This window comes from Dermochelys coriacea, chromosome 23 (genome assembly GCF_009764565.3).
Source record: "Dermochelys coriacea isolate rDerCor1 chromosome 23, rDerCor1.pri.v4, whole genome shotgun sequence".
In the NCBI taxonomy this organism is placed as follows: Eukaryota; Metazoa; Chordata; order Testudines; family Dermochelyidae; genus Dermochelys; species Dermochelys coriacea.
Genome location: NC_050090.1, coordinates 9663949 through 9678666, shown reverse-complemented (window position 1 = coordinate 9678666; position 14718 = coordinate 9663949).

Here is a 14718-nt window from a genome sequence, read left to right as displayed (position 1 = left end):
GCAGCCGTGTTAGTCTGTATTCGCAAAAAGAAAAGGAGTACTTGTGGCACCTTAGAGACTAACAAATTTATTAGAGCATAAGCTTTCGTGAGCTACAGCTCACTTCATCGGATGCATTTCTGTTTTTTCCACCAAATGCATCCGATGAAGTGAGCTGTAGCTCACGAAAGCTTATGCTCTAATAAATTTGTTAGTCTCTAAGGTGCCACAAGTACTCCTTTTCTTTATAAGATGGAACAGATTGTTTACCATAAGTAGTTAACATATATTTCAAGGGACCATTCAAGGTGAAATGACCCATTAACATCCCTCCTGTCACAGTGGGGAAAGGAAGGGAGGGGTGGGAAAGGCAGCTTGGGCATGTGTGTTTGTTAGTGGATTACAAATTTTGTAATAAGCCCTAGTATAGTTATGAATTTAAGCTCCCAGAATTGTCTTTTGAAAGTGTTGTACAGGTTTCCTTTGAGAATGAGGTCTGATAAGTCAGATACAGGGTGTTTTTGTCTTTTATTATTTTCCTGTGTGAGTTCATTCAAGAGTGTAGTGATTGTCTTATTTCACCCACATGTATTGAGGCATTTAGTGCATGTAAATTTTCTAGACACTAAAAACCATGGACTGAACAGAGGCACTTCCAGGCAAGTTTGTACTGGGCATGGCTGAACCATGCCTCCACTGCTGCTACCTGTGCAGCTACACTGATATTTTTGCTTGTGCTGGCTTGATAGTTAAAGAAAAGTGAGGTACACTGATGACAAATTGACAAAGGGTTAATTTTTGAACTCTTTATCATTCTCTCTGCATCAATTCATTTTTCATCAAACCCCCACAAAAATGCAAATAGCTCTGCTCAAAGTTTAAATTTGGTTTTGGGTTTTTTTTGCGATTTCTATGAGATTTTTACAAAACAGAGGTTTAAAACTCCTGTTAAACTGAAAATGTCTGTCTCAGACTTAACTCTGGAATTGTGATCTGCATGCTGTTGACTCCGCCTGCGCCTCTTGCCGCGGTGGAGAACATGAGTCGACGGGAGAGCACTTGGGGGCTGATTTATGGCGTCTAGACTCGACGCAATAAATCGACCCCTGCTTGATCGATCACTGCCCGCTGATCTGGTCGGTAGTATAGACATACCCTTAGAATAGCTCTTCCCCTCCTCCTTCTGGATATCTCCTCCAAACAGGAAGGAGAAGAGGTGTCCATCTCTCTCCTGTGTCTCTGCAGTTGCTATTTCTTTACCTTGGGGACTATCTTTCTACCCCTTTTCCCTGATTCAGGGGTCCCTCTTCCCCACTGTGGGGTGTGGTGAATTTTTCTCCACTGTCTCAATACTATGGTCACTCTCTCCTTCTATTTTCCTATAAGTGTCTGTAATTCCTCACCTGAAATCTCATTTACCACCCTGCCTTGGAGTCCATTGTTTCTCTCATTAGGAATCTCTTCACTCATTCCCAAGCAGTGGGTGGGTGGTATTTCTATTTTTTACCCTTTCGCCTCAGGACTCTTTAGTTTCCCCTTCAATAGGACTCTGACTTCACTTATGTTCCCATCAGAAACCTCCAGCTCCACCTCTATTCCTTGACCCCATTGACTGGGAGGGGGTCTCCCCCATCCCTGTCTCACTGTCGCTGAGACAAAAAAGGACCCATGCTGGGTGGTGCTGGCTGTCTCTGCTCTGCCCTTCAGTGAGTCACTCAGAGCAGAGGAGACAAGCAGCAGCAAAGTCGGGGGAGAAGCAGTCCCATAGCCTGCCCTTCCAACTGCAGTGTCAGAGGGGTCCCTGCTGGTTACTAGGATTAGTCTCAGGCAGCTAGGAAGGTGTTACCACTACAGCTTCCCAATAGTAAGAGGGTGGACTCCCCCGGGTCTTATCTCTCCAGTATGGGCCATCTCTTTGTGGCTCCAGCAGTTGATCTGAGCCCCTGCCCAACATTGCCCCCAACTGCCACTGCCTCTGATCCTACCCATCTGCCCCTTCCCCCACCCCACTCAGCCCCTGGATCAGGCTCTGATCACTTTATGTCTCTGAATTTTTACTCCCTATTTCCCCTTATTGTGTATGTGGGGATTCACTCCTTCACCTAATTCCCTGTCACTTGCAGCATCGCTTCAGGTGCCCCCCTCTCCCATTTCCCTCTTGCTGAGTACGGGGCTGCCACTGTCCAGGTTTCCCAGCATTGTCCCTTTGCTGAGATGGCTGCCCTGGCAAACATCAGGGTACTAGGCACACACTGCCAGCTGTCCAGTGTTAGAGGCTCAGGATCCTTCCCAGCTGGGCACTGCTGGCTCCCCGAGGAGCCTGCACCCAGCCTGGCCCTCAGCACCTCCTGCTTCTTTAAGGTCTCACTTTTGCTCCTTGTTCTCTCTTGTTCTCTCCCTAACCCCATTTGCTGTGTATGAAGGAGCTTTCCTTCAGACTGCTGAGTGCAGTTCTCATAAAGGGGCAGTGCACAGTCTCTCACACACTCCCCCAGCTCACACACACACTGTCTCTTTCACACTCATCACCCCCCAACACATACTTATATTGTTGTTGTTACTTGTTGGTACTTCCTGCAATGCATATATGTTCTCTGTAATTTTATTCTTTCAAAGTGCTGTTATTTTAGTTTTTTGACTGGTCTATGCATTTCATAATTTTATTTCCCTCTTATGCTTACACTGAATTCTTTGAGTAGTGAGTTCTAAAATGCCTAACGTATCCTGGCTGGAGTAATTATCATTATTACTGTTATGATCATATTGTGCTTTGTCATTGGTTATTTAAAATGGTACAATCAAATAATAGTATCCTCCTAGAATGTGACGTTAGCTTGTACTCACTTTAGTAATGCAAGTTTAAAAACATTAGCTAAACACATAACTATAGACACTGCGCAGAAGAAGGTTGCTTATTTTCAAATTGTATTTTTAGTTATATCTGTAAAATAACTCAAAATTTGCATGAAAATAAATGCAGTTCCAACTATGAGATCAATAGCAATGATGGAGTCAAATGTTAGAGAGTCACATACATGATTGTGATCGGTAAACATAAATGCCAAAATAATTAGAAAAATTAATTCCCTTTCTTAATAAAAGAGAAACAAACCTTAATCACATATGTTAAAATGATGTTAAGTGAAAAACAATTGACTAAAATAGAGGAGATAATGGCAATAACACAGTGTGTCTGTTAGAGAAAGTAAGCAGATTTTATTTATTTGTATTTATCTCTACTAAAGATAGTGTACAAAGTATCAAACATGTGTTTCTGATATCTGCATTAAAGCTCCAGAATTGATACCTCAAGACTTGGGATTGGGAATATCTTGCTGGATTATCTCCTGATTGTTCTAAATTTACATATACTTTAAATGTGGCTTTAATTTTCATTTGTATATATTTTTTCTTTCTTTCTTTCTATAACAATTAGATACATTGCTCCTGTCAGCTAATTCCTAAGTTATTATCTGCAAAAACCCTAGAGTTTTCAGGTGCCTAAGTAGTCCCTGAAATCATGGTTAAAGTTTACTTCCACCCCCTTAAAATCTGAAATGGTGCCCCGGGTGAGTCAGGAATGGCCAGAGAGCTGCAGGAGGGCCGTGGGCTCTGGCAAGATGCAGCCTATATGTGACAGCGTGAAGCCTGCCTTGAGCCACATGCCGAGCACCAGCACCAAAAGCCAGCAGGTCAAGAAGAGCTCTGCCCCTGGTTGGTTCCTCCAGCACTTGCACCAGGAAATTGTCCCCTACACTTTCCAAAAACTTCCTGGATTGTCTGTGCACCGCTGTATTGCTCTCACAGCAGATATCAGGGTGAATGAAGTCTCCCATGAGAACCAGGGCCTGCGATCTAGTAACTTCTGTTAGTTGCCAGAAGAAAGCCTCATTCACCTCATCCCCCTGGTCCGGTGGTCTATAACAGACTCCCACCACGACATCACCCTTGTTGTCACAGTTCTAAACTTAGTCCAGAGACTCTCAGGTTTTTCTGCAGTTTCATACTTGAGCTCTGAGCAGTCATACTGCTCCCTTACATACAATACAACTCACCCATCTTTCTTGCCCTGCCTGTCCTTCCTGAACAGTTTATATCCATCCATGACAGTACTCCAGTCATGTGAGTTATCCCACCAAGTCTCTGTTATTCCAATCACATCATAATTCCTTGACTGTGCCAGGACTTCCAGTTCTGCCTGCTTGTTTCCCAGGCTTCTTTTATTTATGTATAGGCCCTTGAGATAATTGCTGTTTATCCTGCTTTATTAGTATGAGGCAGGAGCCCTCCCCTCTTGCACTCTCCTGCTTGTGCTTGCTCCCAGTATCCCACTTCCACACTTACCTCAGGGCTTTGGTCTCCTTTCCCCGGTGAACCTAGTTTAAAGCCCTCCTCTCTAGGTTAGCCAGCCTGCTTGCGAAGATGCTTTTCCCTCTCTTCGTTAGGTGGAGACTTTCTCTGCCTAGCTCTCCTCCTTTTTGGAACACCATCCCATGGTCAAAGAATCCAAAGCCTCCTCTCTGACACCACCTGCGTAGCCATTCGTTGACTTCCACGATTCGATGGTCTCTACCCAGGCCTTCTCCTTCCACGGGGAGGATGGACGAGACCACCACTTGCGCCTCAAACTCCTTTATCCTTCTTCCCAGAACTACGTAGTCTGTAGTGATCCGGCTCAAGGTCATTCTTGGCAGTATCATTGGTGCCCACGTGGAGAAGCAGGAAGGGGTAGCGATCTGAGGGCTTGATGAGTCTTGGCAGTCTCTCCGTCACATTGTGAATCCTAGCTCCTGGCAAGCAGCAGACTTCTCGCTTTTCCCGGTCAGGGCAGCAGATAGATGACTCAGTCCCCCTGAGGAGAGAGTCCCCGACTACAACCACCCACCTCCTTCTCTTGGGAGCAGTGATCATGGAACCCCTTCCCTAGGACAGGGCATCTCATGCCTTCCAATCGGCGGAGTCTCCTTCTGTTCCTTTCCCCCAGATGTATCATCTAGTCCACTCTCCGCATTAGTACCTGTGGAGAGAACATGAAAATGGTTGCTTACCTGTATCTGCATTGCTGGTACATGGACACTCCCCTTTCTTCTTCTGGAAGTCACATGCTGCCAAATTTCTTCACCGTCCTCCTGTCCCCGCTGCACAGCCTGCTCTGAATCTTCAGAACATTGTGTCCGTAGAAGCATATCCTGACATCTGTCCAGGAAATCTTCAGTTTCCCTTATGCAACGCAGGGTCAATACTTGTTTCTCCAGACCTTGAACCTTCTCTTCCAATATGGAGACCAACTTGCACTTGTTACAGACAAAGTCGCTTCTGTCCTGTGGAAGAAAGACAAACATGGCACATCCAGTGCAGGTCACAACAGCTGAAAACTCCCCATCCATGTGACCTTCCTTCTACGAGCTTCCTCAGGAGTTGTAGTGACTACTCAGAGAAGCCAGCAAAATCTAAGCCTCAGTGAGCTCTCCCCAGGCAAACTCCCTCTGTTAGCCTCTCTGCTATTTGCTGCTCAGCTGGTTCGGAGCTGACTGGCTTTTTATAACAGTCATGCCCACTCAAGGCTCACCTGGAACAAAGCACTCCCAATTCACACTTTTCAAACAACCAGTCAAGCACACCGTCAAACTGTCAAATTGTCCCCACAACAGACACTCAGATAGTCACCAACAAAGCCTCCCTAATGCAGCCCTTAGTGCAGTCCCCAGACTGCCTTTTGTATTGGCTTCCATTTTGAATAAGCAAGAGTCACTCTACCATTAGATAAAAGCTGGAGATCACATAGCACTATAAATAGAATTGGTGGGGAAAAGGTGGTAAACAACAATGATTGATAGTTAATGGTTGCAGCTTCAAAATAGAGCTGACAGTTAGCAAATGGAATGTTTGGAATGTAGGCAGGTGTCCGAGAAAGATCTGATAGAAAGATACTAGTACAAGCAAGTAGAGCAAGTGCCAATCAAGCCTGTCAGCAGAGTATATATGAATGATGGTTTCTGATGTGACAGACTCTAGGAGAGAAAAAAAAAAATCATCTGCCCACAGCTGGTGCGCCTTGCTGGACTACCCAGCAGGGGTTGAGATTTTACTTACTTGCTGTAATTGTATCCTAGGCTAATATATTTAGGTCCTACAGTAGTTTTAATAAATTGTTAAAACCACTGAGTCTCTTTAGAACTTGATGTATTTGCTCTGGGGGAACACAATGTTTGTAACACAATGCAATAGAATCTAACGAATATCCTATCTCTGAAAATACCTTTGATAAACTTTGGTTAGGATAGTTTTGCACGATCACTCAGTTTCAGTTTCAGTTTTTGTTCTTTTACTTTCATTTACCCTAATCAATACATTTTCAAATTTTGGGGTTGTAGGGGACTGCGGAAGACTTTGTTATGGCCTAGCTAGGGAATTTCCACTTTCTCGAGCCGTGAGGTTACTGTAGGACATAGATAGTTACTGAAGGACACAGAAACATAGATAGTTACTGAAGGACACAGGAAAGCAGCTGGGACTGGTCCCCCCCCTTTGGGAAGTACCTAATTCTATATTCATGAGCTGTTTTTGTGGAGTGCTAATTAACGCTGATTGTCTGCCCCTCTGTTGGACTCCATCCCAGGCAGAGCTCCGGTGTGCTGGGTTCCCCTCCTCCGTGACTGCAACACTTGGAGTCCCCGTTGTGGGTGGGTCACTAACCTTCAGTGAAGCCAATAACTCACAGCTGTGTGTAAGTCTCGTTTTTCTCAGAGTACTCCTACCAGGCCTGTGGTGCTTCAAGCACCTTGGCCCAGAACATTTGGCGCAGAGAGCAGGGTACCCTGAGAAGCGATGCCACTTTGGCCGAAGGTAGGGGAAGTGGGGAAGCCATTGCTGTCCCTACAGCGCATACCAGGATGGTCCCCGACAGAGCGCTGGGGGCCGGTAGCGCGGGTTATGGCCAGGTGGGCTGCCCCGGAGGATTGGTCGGAGTTTCAACAGGCTGCGGGGGTTACACCTGCACAGCTGGTAGAGGGGTTACAATGGTTACGAGCGAACCAGCGCTCTGGGACGGAGCGCCGGGTGATGGGGGAGCTAGGGTGGCTCCTCCTGACCGCCGGCCGGGCCCAGGATAAGGAGATACTCCGCTTACAGTAGGCACTGAAAGGGAAGACTCAGGAATGCATGGTGCAGGTGGAGGCCCGTGCCAGGGCTCAAGAAGTTGTCACTTCCTAGGCGGAGTGCGCCCAGGAGCTGACACGACGCTGTAAAGTGTTGGTTTCCCGGGTAGCGAATAAAAGGCACCTCAGGCACGGGCAGCAGCCGGTAACCACTGCCCAGGTGCGCGCGGTGACCGCTGCCCCCTCCTGGGGGATGGGACCCCGAGACTTGGGATGGGAACAATTGGGACTCCACATCCTCAGACGAGGGAGAGGAGGAGTCCCCTGCCATGGCTCTTGCACGCCCGGTCCGGGAGTTGCGGATGCAAGGCGGCGCCCTACAACCAGAAATTGTCCGCATGTTTAAAACGAGTGAGTTGCAGGATATTGTGAAGATGTTCCGACAGGAACCCGGGGAGAGCATCCTGCAGTTGCTCATGAGGGTCTGGGACAATGCAGGTAACACGGTTTTGTTGCTCTCTTATTATTTTCAACAGTTGGGGGTCCTATCTCAAGACTCTCAGGTACGTGCACAATTGACAAACCCTCTGTGGCCGCAGGCCGGGGGGCAAGACGTCGAAAACCCCTCTTTGTACCTCTGGCTGGCGACTGCAGTGGAGGCGGCCTACCCCTCGGTGGGGGAGTTGGAGGCACTGGCGCAGCCCTGGAAGACTGTTCTGGAAGGGGTGCAAGCCCTCTGTCAATTGGGTATGGCCTGGGCTGTCTCCACAGGCAGGGAGATGGGGCCGGACGATGTACCGGTGAAAAAAACGATTAAAGCCACAGTGTTACGCCTGGCCCCGATGAGTTAAAACCTTCCCTCCTCACAGTTGTCATGGCAGAGAATGGGTGCGTGGGAGACTTGGCAGCCACCCTTATGCACTTGGAAGCCGCCTTGGCAGGTGCTAGGCCAAAACCCATACGGGCTGTGAAGGGGCAGCAAGGTGTGGGACAGGAGAAAGGGGAGTTGCGGGTTCCACGGAAGATCTTGTGGCTAGATCTCTTGCAGGCTGGTGTCCCTCATGAGGAAATCAATGGAAAACCGATGGTGGACTCAGACAAGCGGTGGATGCAGCTGCCCCCTAACAAACGTAGTGTCGAAGGAAAAGGGGAGAAGAGTGTGGAGCAAAGCAAGCCCACGGAGCCCTCTGCTCCACCAGCCAAGTGGAAACTGCCGTGCCCATAATGAGGGCGTGGCAGGTCCTCCATTCCGTGTGTCGCGGCAGCCACATACGGGAGGGAGGCGGAGGACCAACGCCCCTATGTACCCCTAGCAATTCGCTGGCTGAGAGGAGGAGTCCAACACGTGTTGCCATTAATAGATATGGGTGCTGAGGTCACCATCTTGCACTCCGTGCAGACCCAGGGCCGAGCCACTGTCGTTAAAGGCCTCGGAGGAGCGGAGACCCCGGCGTATGAGGTTACAGTCACTCTGACCCTGAAGAAGGCTCCCCCGTCCCGGGCCACCGTTTTGGTGGCCACTATTGGAGAATACATACTGGGCATCGATGTCCTGTGGGGTTGCTCTGTGGATACCCAGTACGACCTCTTTGTGTTTGGACATCCCCGGTATGTAAGTGCGACTCGGTCATGGGAGGTACGGGCATTGACAATCCTATGGGGATCCCCCCGGTGGGAGCCCGTGGTGTTGCCTCTCCCAACTGCTGTTGTATCTAAGCGACAATACCACCTCCCTGGCGGAGAGGAGGAGATTACCCAGACAATCAGCGCGCTGTTAGAGGCCAAGATTATTTGGCCCACCTTAAGCCCGTATAATAGCCCCCTTTGGCCAGTGCGGAAACCAGATGGGACTTGGTGTATGACGGTAGACTATCACGAGTTGAACAGGGTCACCCCTCCGCTGACGGCGGTCGTGCAGGATATGGTGACCCTGATTGAGCACATCGCGGCAGCTGCCTTGCCCTGGCACAATGTAATTGACCTTGCGAATGCCTTTTTTTCTATCACCATCGCCCCTGAGAGTCAGGAGCAGTTTGCCTTTTCGTGGCAGGCCCGCCAATATACTCTGTATTCTGCTGCAGGGCTGGAAGCACTCCCCAACTATTTGCCACCAGTTGGTGAGTGCCAACCTTGCCCAAATACAGCTGCCAAACGTGGCCCGTTGTTACCATTACATTGACGACGTGATGGTATCTGGCCCCTCCCGTGAACTGGTGGTGGATGCGTTACATGCAGTTGTTACTGGCTTGGAGGCGCGTGGATGGACTCTGAACCAGCAGAAAATACAGGGCCCTACTCAGGCGGTAGTCTATCTAGGTATTATGTGGGCAGGACCAGATCGGCAGATTCCTCAGAAGGTGCAACAAACGGTGCAGGGTTATCCCCCACCCCAAATGAAGAAAGAGTTGCATGCTTTCCTTGGTCTACTTGGGTTCTGGCATGCCTTCATTCCTCATTTAGCCTTCCTCATGCGGCCTTTGCAGGCCTTGGTACGAAAGGCAGCACCCTGGCAATGGCAGCGGGGCCATCAAACTGCCTTTGACTTGTGTAAGGAGGCCCTGCTCACTCATGCTCAGCTCCACGCTCCCCAGCCTGGGGTCCCCTTTGAGCTGGAGGTCACCACGGTGGCGGACGTAGTCTCTTGGGCACTATGGTAGCAGGTAGGGGCCCAGCAAAAGGGATCCATCGGCTTCTGGTCCCGTACGCTGAAGGGGGCTGAACCCGGATACACTCCCTTGGAAAAGCAGATCCTGGCAGTGGTCTGGGCGTTGCAGGATACTGAACACATAACGGGTCCCACCCCGGTCATCGTGCACACGCCCATTCCCCTGGGGCACTGGGTATGGGCAGAATCGGTCCAAACGCAGACAGGGGTTGCACAGAGCGCTACCCACTTTAAGTGGAAGCATTACTTGCAACAGCACATGCTGCTGGGCTGGCCCTCCCTTTCTACCCCACATGCCCTGTTACTGGGGGCTGTCACGTTCGAGCATGTGCCCTCTGTCATGGAAGAGCTGCCCCCAGTGGAGGACCCCATGCCCACCTCTCCGGTAGAGGAGGCCCCCTCGGTGGACCAACTGTCCACCAAAGAACAGGAATATGCATGGTTCAAGGATGGGTCAGCCTCCTATACGGCGCAGGGAGCCAGGCAATGGTGGGCCATAGACTATGTCCCCTATGCAGATGTTGTGGCAATGGCTTGGGGAACGGCTGGCTCCAGCCAGTGGGCCGAATTGTGGGCCACCACCCTATCAATCAAGGGCTCCCCACCGCGGGTTTACCTTTATACGGACAGCTGGGTATTATACAAGGGCCTCCGGACCTGTATAACTGTGTGAGGTGAAGGGTTGGGAACTCGCAGGCTGGCCCCTGTGGGAAGCGGTGCTCTGGCAGCAACTCCTGTGCTATGCCTGGCAGGCCCATCTTGCCGTGCGATATGTAGACGCCCACACAAAGGCTAAAACCTCTGAGGCCCACTGGAATGCAGTGGCCGATGCCATGGTGCCGGCGGGAGGTCTTGCAGCTGGTGGAATGGTACCATGTGGAGGGCGGCCACCGAGAAGCCCGAGCAATGCAAATCATGGCCCTCCGCCAAGGCGCCTCCCTGCCCTTGGCGGCCTGTCAGACGGTTCATGACAGTTGTCCGGTTTGCTCCCAACCAGCAGAATTTCTCGGGCTGCAGGTCCCTGTCAGGATTGGCAAGTAGACTATATTGGTCCCTTGCCTCAAGAGCGGTGCTGGCAGTATGCCTTTATGGCTGTGGATATATATACTGGCCTGCTGTTTGTATACCCCAGCGCCACCGCGGCCGCAGCCACTAAGTTGGCTGCGCTACAGCCACTAAGTTGGCTGCGCTACAGCCACTAAGTTGGCTGCGGAACTCCCCACACTCTGCAAAGCAACCAGGGAACCCACTTTACGGCCCAGGCCATACGGACGTAGAAGTAGATTGGCACTACCACCTTCCGTATACGCCTACAGCGAGCAGCCTTATTGAGCGCCTGAACGGGTTCTTGAAGGATCAGAACCGTCATCTCACTCCCACCCATATGCTCCGCGGATGGTCTGGGGTGCTGGAGCAGGCTGTCTGGTTACTCAACAATTGTTCGTTGGGTGGCCAGACGATCTTCCAGTGTCTGGTCTTTCCCCCACCATACATGACCACCTATGGGTGAATCTCATAGAGGCGCCGGATGTGATTCACCCCGCGCAAGGCGTAGTTACCTTTTACGCACCACACCCTTATGCCCTGCAGCCTGGACAGGAGGTGAACCCCTGGTCCACCCAGTCGCAGCTCCAATGTGAGCCACCATGCTTATTTTTCATTACACCATTGGTTTCAGGCTTACGATTTTATCTCCCATATTGGTTAAGTTCGGAACACTCGTTGGGCGCCCTCTCTTGCACCAATGCTGCAACAGAGCCATTGCAATGGGAGCGAGGGGAAGCCCTGTGTAACCTGTTCCCTTTACTTCCTGTAGGTCTAGAAACCAGCGCCCTGAGTGAGACCGAGTGGCACGTATTGGCTAATGTGTAGTGGGCGGTACCGCAGCAGGAATCACAGGCCACCATAGTCCTCACCACTGGGGAAGTATGGGCATACATACTCCCAGAAGGGGAAGACTATCCCCGCATGGTCTCACTCTCCCGTTTTTCGCGGCACTCCTTATGAGACTCACCGCTGCAGAAGCTACCACCTCCTCCGTGAATGCCTGGTTGGTGTTAGCTCAAAGTGCTGTTAATGCAACGTCATTTTGCTTACCCCGTACATATGCCGTGGGTACCGTGATGGAGACCTGTTTTGTTGGTGTCTGCACAGACCTGACCCTCGTCCAGCACTATTCCTTACTGAAGACAATTGATAAGACTATTACATATATGGATTTATAAAATTTGGGTCCTGCCCAATATAATTTAGACACGTCTACGTATTTGTTTAGTCTTGCCAATGTAACTGTTGCCTTTTCTTGTATGTTCTTTGTAAATGCCAGGCACGTTGGGGCAAATGACACCAATGTGGAGTTAATTTGTAATGAAAGTACTGATTTGCATACGGGCATATGAAATTGCCCACAGGATGGTTTCTCTTATGTGGCAGGACCGCTTATTCTTTCATTCCAGCCAATAGTTCAGGGAGCCCCTGTGCCCTTGACCGTGTGGCCCCCCTCATCTTTCCATATCCTTCACAAGTCTCTGCCCGCCACCGGAGAGACACCATCCCTTTTGAATCCACCTGTAAAGCCAACGTGATCTTATTTTCCAAGGCCGAAGCTGCAGCCCTTGCCTTTTCGTTGATTGGCATTCCTGGGTTGGTGGTGCATAATTATCATGCGGTGGAACACCTTGCGTGTGCTGTCGTGAAAGCTATCAACCTGACTTCTACAGTCCTCGCACTCCTTTCACACGAGTTGGGCGAGATACGCCAGGGAATGTTGCAAAATAGGCTAGCTATTGATTATTTGCTGCTTAGACACGGCCACCCATGCCAGGAGTTTGCTGGTATGTGTTGCTTCAATGTAACGGACACCGGGCCCTCCGTTGAAGCCGATTTACAACAACTCCATCAGTTGGCGGCAGGGATCCACCAACAACAAGGGGACGCCTGGCTTTGGTCCTGGCTCTCCACCTTATGGGCTTGGGCAGCCCATCTTGTTCAAGGCCTGCTTATTGGCCTTATTTGCCTTCTTGGCTTGTATTTTTGCTGCCTTTGTGGCCATGGCCTAGTCTCCCAGTGCTGTGTGCGGTTTCCCCTCTGCACTGTATCCTCATGGTCCTTGACATCGCTCGAGAAAGCGAGGGGAGGAGTGTAGGGGACTGCGGAAGACTTTGTTACGGCTAAGCTAGGGAATTTCTGCTTTCTCGAGCTGAGAGGTTACTGTAGGACATAGATAGTTACTGAAGGACACAGGAAAGCAGCTGGGACCAGTCCCCACTTTGGGAAGTACCTAATTCTATATTCATGAGCTGTTTTTGTGTGGTGCTTATTAACGCTGATTGTCTGCCGCTCCGTTGGACTCCATCCCAGGCAGAGCTCCAGTGTGCTGGGTTCCCCGCCTCCGTGACTGCAACGCTTGGAGTCCCCGTTGCGGGTGGGTCACTAACCTTCAGTGAAGCCAATAACTCACAGCTATGTTTCAGAGTAGCAGCCGTGTTAGTCTGTATTCACAAAAAGAAAAGGAGTACTTGTGGCACCTTAGAGACTAACGAATTTATTAGAGCATAAGCTTTCGTGAGCTACAGCTCACTTCATCGGATGCATCCGATGAAGTGAGCTGTAGCTCACGAAAGCTTATGCTCTAATAAATTTGTTAGTCTCTAAGGTGCCACAAGTACTCCTTCTCGTTTCACAGCTGTGTGTAAGCCTCGTTTTTCTCAGAGTACTCCTACCAGGCCTGTGGTGCTTCGAGAACCTTGGCCCAGAACAGGGGTCATTCAATCGAATTTAATACAACAAAAATGTCCCTCCTTTTGAGGGATTTCATTCCTTTTAATTCTAATGTTTCCCTTAGCCCTCACATATAGCGTATTTGTTTCTAACCCCCACTTTTATTGTTTCAAATTATTTATGTTAGGAATTCATGTAACTGAGACTATAGCATTATTTATAGTAAGGAAATGGATCCCACAGACATTTTCTTTTCCTCCATGACTAATTGTTTTCTGTCTTTATTTTGGGTCTCTGTCAGACATTGTCCCACATCCAGGCATTGACAGAGGGAGAGAATGTCCCTTTGGTACATATTTTCCCGCTGATTTGCTCAGGCCTGTTGTGTTGTTTCTGTAATGTTGGCTGAGAGTTATAACCTGGTTTTATTTCAAGTTTCAGGTGGCTGCCTTTGTGCCTTACTGTTCCCTAAAGAGGTTGCTGGAAGAGACCCAACCAGATGGCTCTATCCCATGGAATGGGGTGAATGCCAATTCCTTAGCATAATCTACCCACTTCTCGGAGAAATTCCTCCATGTACTAAAGAGAGAGGGCTCTGTGGATTGGGATGGGGCAGGATGGTTTGGGATTAGGGAGCTTCCACTCTCTTTGGAGATATATATATATATAATATCAGAAAATACCCTTACTGAAGGAGGGGAGGAAGTTCAGGTATAGGGTCAAGCAAAGATCCATACATGCATGGATCTGTGTTATGGCTGCTATGGCTGCCATGGAGGTGGGAGTCAAGAGCAGGAAGATATGTGGGTGTACTTGTTCTTCCATAATCAGTGAGTTAATTGGGTGCAACCTCCTGCCTGTTTTGATTAAAGTGAGGGGAGCAAAAAAATCACTGGAAATTTGTGTTTTTTCTTTTCCCCACATGTGAAAAACTCATGGTGTAATATATGATCCCTAACTATTAGAGCTTTATTTTTCCCCCATAGCCCATCCCTCACAAATGTCCTTGATTTGTCTGCATTATTCCTTACCAAATTAATTATTTTAGGAAACTATTTCAATCAGAGTTGGAACCAGGGCTGCCATCCTCACTTAGACCAAACTCCAAGTGACTTTAGTGAGAATTTTGTCAGTATCTCTCTTTATGGACTTCATCCAGCTCCCTCTGAGGTCAATGGGGCTTTTACCACTAATAAAAATGGGAATTGATTCAGGCACTATTTGAGCAAGGCCTGAAGGATCAGAACTTTCATATGA